The sequence below is a fragment of the Sardina pilchardus genome, chromosome 9 (genome assembly GCF_963854185.1).
Source record: "Sardina pilchardus chromosome 9, fSarPil1.1, whole genome shotgun sequence".
In the NCBI taxonomy this organism is placed as follows: domain Eukaryota; kingdom Metazoa; phylum Chordata; class Actinopteri; order Clupeiformes; family Clupeidae; genus Sardina; species Sardina pilchardus.
The window spans coordinates 21,636,313-21,643,337 of NC_085002.1; positions in this window are offsets into that span (position 1 = coordinate 21,636,313).

The following is a 7,025-nucleotide window of genomic DNA, read 5'->3' on the forward strand; positions in this document are numbered from 1 at the left end:
AAGGGAGAACTGCAGCCTCCAGAGATTAGACCAGACCTTGTTTATTGCAGAACCATTTCTACCTTTTAACCATTTTACTTTAAACTTCATTTGTGACTTTGAATCATTTATACGAGAGAACATTGGCATGTGTCTGTCTGATCCAGTGCTAGTATATGTTCAGTATCTGTGACACCTGTTATCGAATTCTATGACAGATATACCTTTTGTATAGGCATACTACTCATGTGCGGATTTATGCATTGCATCTGTAACTTCAGTACCTCGTACATTTTTGGAAATGTTCATACCTGATGCCTTTACTCTTATGATTTAAACGTGTTTGTCAGTTTGTACCAATCTGTCTCCAATCTGACGTGGTCTTGTGTTTGTAGAGGAAAAGTGTTCTAGGGCACTTACCTGTTCACCAGATGCTGTATTAGGCAAACCATGCCATTGGATAATAAAAACATGGTGTAGGACAGAAAGTAGATATCACAAATCAGCCATACGTGTGTCAGTTCACAATGACTATGAAGAAAGACAGCTGCTACCAATGACGGTGCTGTTCAGTCCTCAGGCTATGGGCTGAAAGTTGGGGTTAGTGGTACATTATAAAACGTACCCCTTTTAGCCCTAAGGCTATCAACTGAATTTATGACCCTAACTGAATGAGTGTTGAGGCTCAGCTAGCATGTGTTACTTGTAAAAGGGCCATTTGAAGAAGAAATGATCCCTGCTGTTAATCCCTCTGGTTAATTATTAATAGGTTTCAATTGGCTAGTCCCTTTGATTTGTTGCCAGTACAGAGTGGGAATCCAGTGACAGACGCCTTCATTTCGGCCCCTGTGCTCACGTCCACGCCAGCGTGGACTTTATTTAGTACATTTGAAAAGGTAGGAAATCAATTTACTTTATAATCTATTTATAGACCCAGAGTCCAGATAAAAAGACAAAACATTGCTTTAACACACAGTAGTCCATGTACAGTCATACATACATACTGTACATACATACAAACATACACATAAATGGTTGTCCGCAGTGATTAAAACACAGATATCTGTTCCAGTTTCTGAAAGCAGGAGTGTGTTCATCAGGGCAGGCACATATCAATTGTATTCCTTCACTAATTTGATCAACACATACAGTAGATTTGTAGATAAAATCCCTTGGAGAATCATACCATCTCAATCTTACTCATCTGTGCTCTACTACAGTATAGCTGGATGTGGCCTGTGTAATGTGGAGTGCAGTTTTTTTTTTTCAGTTCTTCATTGCTCTTGAAATTTGTCAGCATATTTGCTTGTGCGCACAATTTAGTCTCAGCCACATCATCAGATGGATCATTCCTGATTATGTGCTTGAAGTATCTTATTTTGGTCACCACATTTAGCTCTTACTCTGTATATAGAAAAGGGGAAACTCCAGAGCCTGAGCAAGCATAATAACACTCTTCTTTGGGTTGAATTTGATGTCAAACTGCACTCCATAATTTGAGCAAACCCTGAACAGTTTCCGTAAGGCAGCACTATAAGGAGACATAACGGTTAAATCATCAGCATACACCAGATGATAACAAGATCATCAAAAAGAACAGGTGACAATTTCATCTGCTCTCACTTGTCGGTAACTCTGAAACAGAGCCATAGAAAGAGAGAGTTGCGACACTCTTTGATGTTGCCGCCACACGATCAAAACAGTTCCAAAAAACCTATGCTGAATGGCTGAATCGCAGGAGGGTGGGATGTACTTCTGGATGCTGGAAGGTGTAATCAATTAACTCATTGACTTCTGACCAAGAGATTGGCTGTAAATAGTTCCAAAAGTCCCATAACAAGGAAATAGCCTATAAAAAGCGCTGCCATGTTTTCCTGTGGAGGTCTATTGGAGTGTCACCACTCTGTTTTATCCACCGCTCCACTCTAAAACATGTATATTCTCTTGCACCATCTTGTGTACATAGGTTTCCAGATGCACCAGTATGTCAAGATCCTCATTCATTAAGTCTTGTCTTTGGTTACTGGCACTAATAGAAGAGACAGGAGTCAGGTAATATGTCATGCACTAATAATCCAGAGAGTCCTAATGAGTCACACTGAGTTTCAGTGGATTGCTTGTATCAGATGTACAGCCAAAAGTGCATCTGAAAGGCCACATGCCTATTAAACTGAACGCTGTCATTTTCATCTTTGAGTTATTTTAGTTCTTCTGAGGATTGAACAAATAGGGACAAATAATAGATGGAAAATATTGTCTAACATGGGAAAAATAGGCAAGGAAAGTTAATAGAAAACAACATGCTTTGAGCAAATTAACACCAGCCTCTTAAATGCAGTTTAATTCAGGCCCCTGTACTGCTATAGCGTGACAACGCTCATGACCAGACTGTGTGGGGTGCAAAATGCATGACATGATTGCTGCTGACACAGAGTCGGGCGAACTGCTGCACGGTAAACAAAGTCAACACTTAAGGTCATTTCCACACAGACACACAGCTTAACATTTCTGTGCAAGGAAAACGCTTTGAAACATATTAAGCTTTTCCCATAGCCAACTCTGTAAGCCAGCACAACTCAATTAGCAGTGACACCGTCACCTGATACACCTTTATGCCACTCGAGCTGGGTGGAATTGTGTTGATTACATCTCTCCCAGCCCCCAGCCCTCTCCTAAAAGTCCTGTGTTTAAGGAAATTGTTCCTCCGTCAGTTTATTAACTATGTGGCCAATGGACAGGATGGAAGTGTGTTTGTAGCAGCAGGTCCCAGACCAGCCATTAAAGGGCTCTGCTCTAATAGGGCTCGGGATCGTGACGTGAAAACTTCGCGGGCAACCATGTTGGCAGCCTCACTCTTTAGTTTACTATGCGCGTTATAAGGATTTACTCTCGCCTGTTAGTGTGTTCCTGTTACTTAGTTTTTGCCTTCGTGGTCGTATGTTGCTGTGTAGTGGGTGTAACAGCGCAACCCACGATCGCAAGAGGAAAAGAATCGCTAATACTATACATTTTCCGCTTCTTGTCTTCTGCATCTGAATGAATGGATTATTATGTTCGGTGCGCTACCAACATGGCGGCAATATTCCTAGAATGCAACGTGTGTGCCCGAGCCCTAATAGGCAGCAGCCAGGTATGGGCTAAATACGAGCCTCCCTAGAACCTGCATGTGGGTCAAAGGTCGGGACACCTGTCCTAAAGACACAGCAGATTAAAGGCGACAGGAGAGGAGGGCGAGCGCTCCCGGGGGAGTCGGTAATGGAGCTCTTGCGCTTGTCCGTGGGAATCGATCCCCTCGCCGTCGCCTCCCCCAACTCCACCCGACAAGGCACTGACGAGGTGTAAACCTGCTCAATGGCCGCTGACCAGATAACAAACCATTAATGGGAGCTGATGGGATCAGAGTCGCAGAAAAGGTCACAGGTGTGTCAGCGTCCGCCCGTCGACGTCTTGTCATTAACTCCAAGCGTGTTAATGATGGACGTGGGGCAGGGTGTGTGGGGGGGTTTGTGTGGCCTGGTGTGTAGTTGTGCGCCAGTGAGTGGTGTGTGTGTTAGTGTGTGATGCTGTGGTGAGTTATATATGTGTGTGTGTGTGTGTGTGTGTGGTGGAGTTAGCCTTCTGCTGGAAGTGAAGTGAGTGAAGTGCTATCTCCTGCCAGCAGTGTCCTAATTGATTATTCATCTGACTTCTAACAGGTGCAAGTATTGAACCTTTCAGGCACAATCCAATTCTTTGCTTTTACCATGTGCATACAGTGTGACCTTGGGATGGTGCCGACCGTCATCTCTGTTGTACTCCTATCAGCTGAATTGACACTTGTTCGAAATAGAATATGTTTGAAAGTGACAATAAAGGAAAAGGCCTATTTTAGACCTTTTGACTAGACTAGATTAATGAAGAGTTTATAGTCAGGTGTGATTTCTTGTGTGTGTGTGTACGGCACAGATGCACTTCTCCCCAACTCACTTGGCATATACTGTATGAGCAGCTCTTCCAGGATCCATCCCATTCAAGACTGAGTCTAGCCGCCCAGTAGATCTCCTGGCATGGCATCACTATGTGTCTGTGCCCACTGGCATCTGTTGTGCCCTCTTAGTGGACGAATGACAAGCACAACATGAAAACAAATGGGTGCTCTTTCTAGCAGGACTTTAGGCAGGGCAGTTAGAGGGAAGATGATTGAGGGTCTGTGGATGCGTGTCTGTGTGTGTGCGCGTGCTTGTGTGTATGTGTGTGTGTGCGTGTGTGTGTGTGTGTGTGTGTGTGTGTGTGTGTGTGTGTGTGTGTGTGTGTGTGTGTGTATGTATGTATGTGACACATAGCAGACAAGGGACAAGCATGAATCATAGCAAGTGACGTGAAAGAGACACTAAATATGGTGACTGTCTGCCGTACTGCTGCGCTTCTCTCTCTCTCTCTCTCTCTGTTCCTCACTCTCTCCCCCTCTCCATCAGCCTCTGTCCGTCCCCAGCAGATGGACAGTGGAGGGCTGGGTGAAAGGGCCTTCTCCTGGGCGCTGGCGTGGTGTCCATTGTGGGCTTTTGATATTTAAACTCGCCCTCTGCCTCCCCTCAGGGGGGATGCGCGATTGTCCCCATTGTTCTGCCAAAAGTGGGCCAAGACAAGGAGGAAGGAGAAAAGAGCAGGGGGATGGGGATGGGGATGGGGATGGGGCGGGGATGACAGGAGAGTGGGAGGGGGAGAAGAAGGGAGGGAGGGAGGGAGGGATGGAGGGATCCACACGACTGGTTAAATAGTGACCAGGAATGTTTTCTTTTCTCTTTTCCTCACTCGTTTTTGCTTAACCACCAGATGAGGAGGATGAGGGGGTGGTGGGGGGGTGGAGGTGGGAGGGGGGTGTGTGGGGGTGGGTTGGCATGGCGACGTGTTGACAGTCCCTAGAGGCCTTGCTCACCTCTGAGGATCTCCAGCAGACGGCACAGATGCGCAGGCCTGGCCTGCCTTGCCTTGCACTGGAGCTCGTGTCCCACAGCTACCTTCCATCCTCTTTTTAGGGAGAAAACCGGGCAAATTAACCAGGCTCCCATCTGGGCCATATGCGTACATGTCAGAGTGTGTGTGTGTGTATGTGTGTGTGAGTGTGTGTGAGTGTGTGTGTGTGTGTGTGTGTGTGTGTGTGTGTGTGTGTGTGAGTGTGAGTGTGTGTGTGAAAACTCCTTGCACTCCTTCTCCACTTTCCTCACTGTGCTGAGGGAGACATTTTCACACACAGACAATTCATCCAGATAAAACCAGTCTGTGGAGAATTTCCCTCTGAACACAACCTAATGAAGAGTTGTGAATAAATGAAGCACACGCCGATATGATGAGCTCGGACTGCAGCAGCAAGCCATCGGTGAAGGATTAAGGAGGTAACTGCATTTAAGCACTCGAGCGTCGTCTTAGCATCCTAATGAGAGAGTCGACTCCCGTTCCATATTTAGCATCGGGCCGTTTTTGGCTCTCAGCAGGCACTTTGATAACTACTGTGTGTGTAAATATAAACGGGAGGGAAATATGGGTCTGCTGGGCGCTGGGTTGTGGATCGGGACTGATGCGGAGAGACCCACAGAGTGTGTGAGTGTGTGAGCACGCAGACAGGGCTGCTCTTCACACTCGGGAAGATTCCCTCTGAATATTTAATCTGTTTTTCTCACGCCACACACACACACACACACACACACACACAAATGCGCGAGCGCGCACACATGCACATATCAACACACTAACACGTTGGTAGAGTCTATGCCTGCGCTTGCAATTCTTCATTTTTGTAGGGCAGACATGACAGGTAGTTTTACGCCACAGCTATCATCAAGTGCTTCCTGTTATTGAGAGTCTGAACAGCGCGGCTGGGCGTGTGTCATTTAAAAGGCGGTTTAATAAGGGCATTGTTCCGGGCCACTGGCTAATTCAGACGACAGGCCCGTCCTGAACGGTAATGACCAATGACCGCCCAATCTTTTCAGAAAGGTCAGGAAGTCAGTGCCTAACGCTAACTGTGTTGTCTGTCCATTCACCTTATAAATAATTGCAAGGGATGGACTTGTATTTGGCATATTGTTTTTTATTTTCTTCAATTAAATGGCATGGCTTGGCTCAGGCATTTGTTTGCTTGCATATGAATCAAATCACAAAGATCACATGGTGCTTAACAGCTTGATTTGAACATGAGATTCCCGTTGCTCTTATATAACGTCGTAACCTTAAAGGTTAAAATCTGCATGGTCTGCTGGGCTGAGGGTTTCCAGGACACAGATTTGAACTTGCTCTTTGCACTGTGATAACAGGAGCAGTCAGGCGAAGGGCAGACCCTTACCATTCATCTCACAATGTTAAAGAAAGCGGAAAAGAAATTCCTGAATCCGTATCCTGATGTGCTTCTGGATAATAATGTAAGAGGACTGATATGGTGAACCTCTACTTTTATGCAAATATGAAGTAGACCAGTCATTAAATGAGCAGTCACACACACTGAGAGAGAGATAGAGAGAGAGATGGACTCAAACAGATAAAAATGTTCCGCAAACATACTATACAAACAGTAACAGACATCTAGAACTGTAGTGTAGTTTGTAGTTTGTAGGCAGTTGTGAGCGACTGTAGAGAATGCATCCTCCCCACGAGGAAGATAATAGTTCTGATGGCTTTTTGCGAGAGTGGCTTTTGTTCTGTCTAAATTCATCACTAAATGTATCCGCTAATGGAGTTCCTGCACTCCCACCAGGCGCGGTACATTTTTGGTGAACACACTAATGTGTTGTAAGTGTGCACACGTGTTTTGAAATTTAACATCATCCTTGTCAGTTGTAGTGTTTCTGAGGGATAAACATCTCTTCTGTGGGTACAGTAGTGTGTGTGTGTGTGTGTGTGTGTGTGTGTGTGTGTGTGTGTGTGTGTGTGTGTGTGTGTGTGTGTGTGTGTGTGTGTGTGTGTGTGTGTGTGTGTGTGTGTGTGTGTGTGTGTGTGTGTGTGTGTGTGTGTGTGAGGACACATGTCTGTGGTGAGACTACCCTTGTTTAAATGTTTTTTTTTCCAGGGCTGTG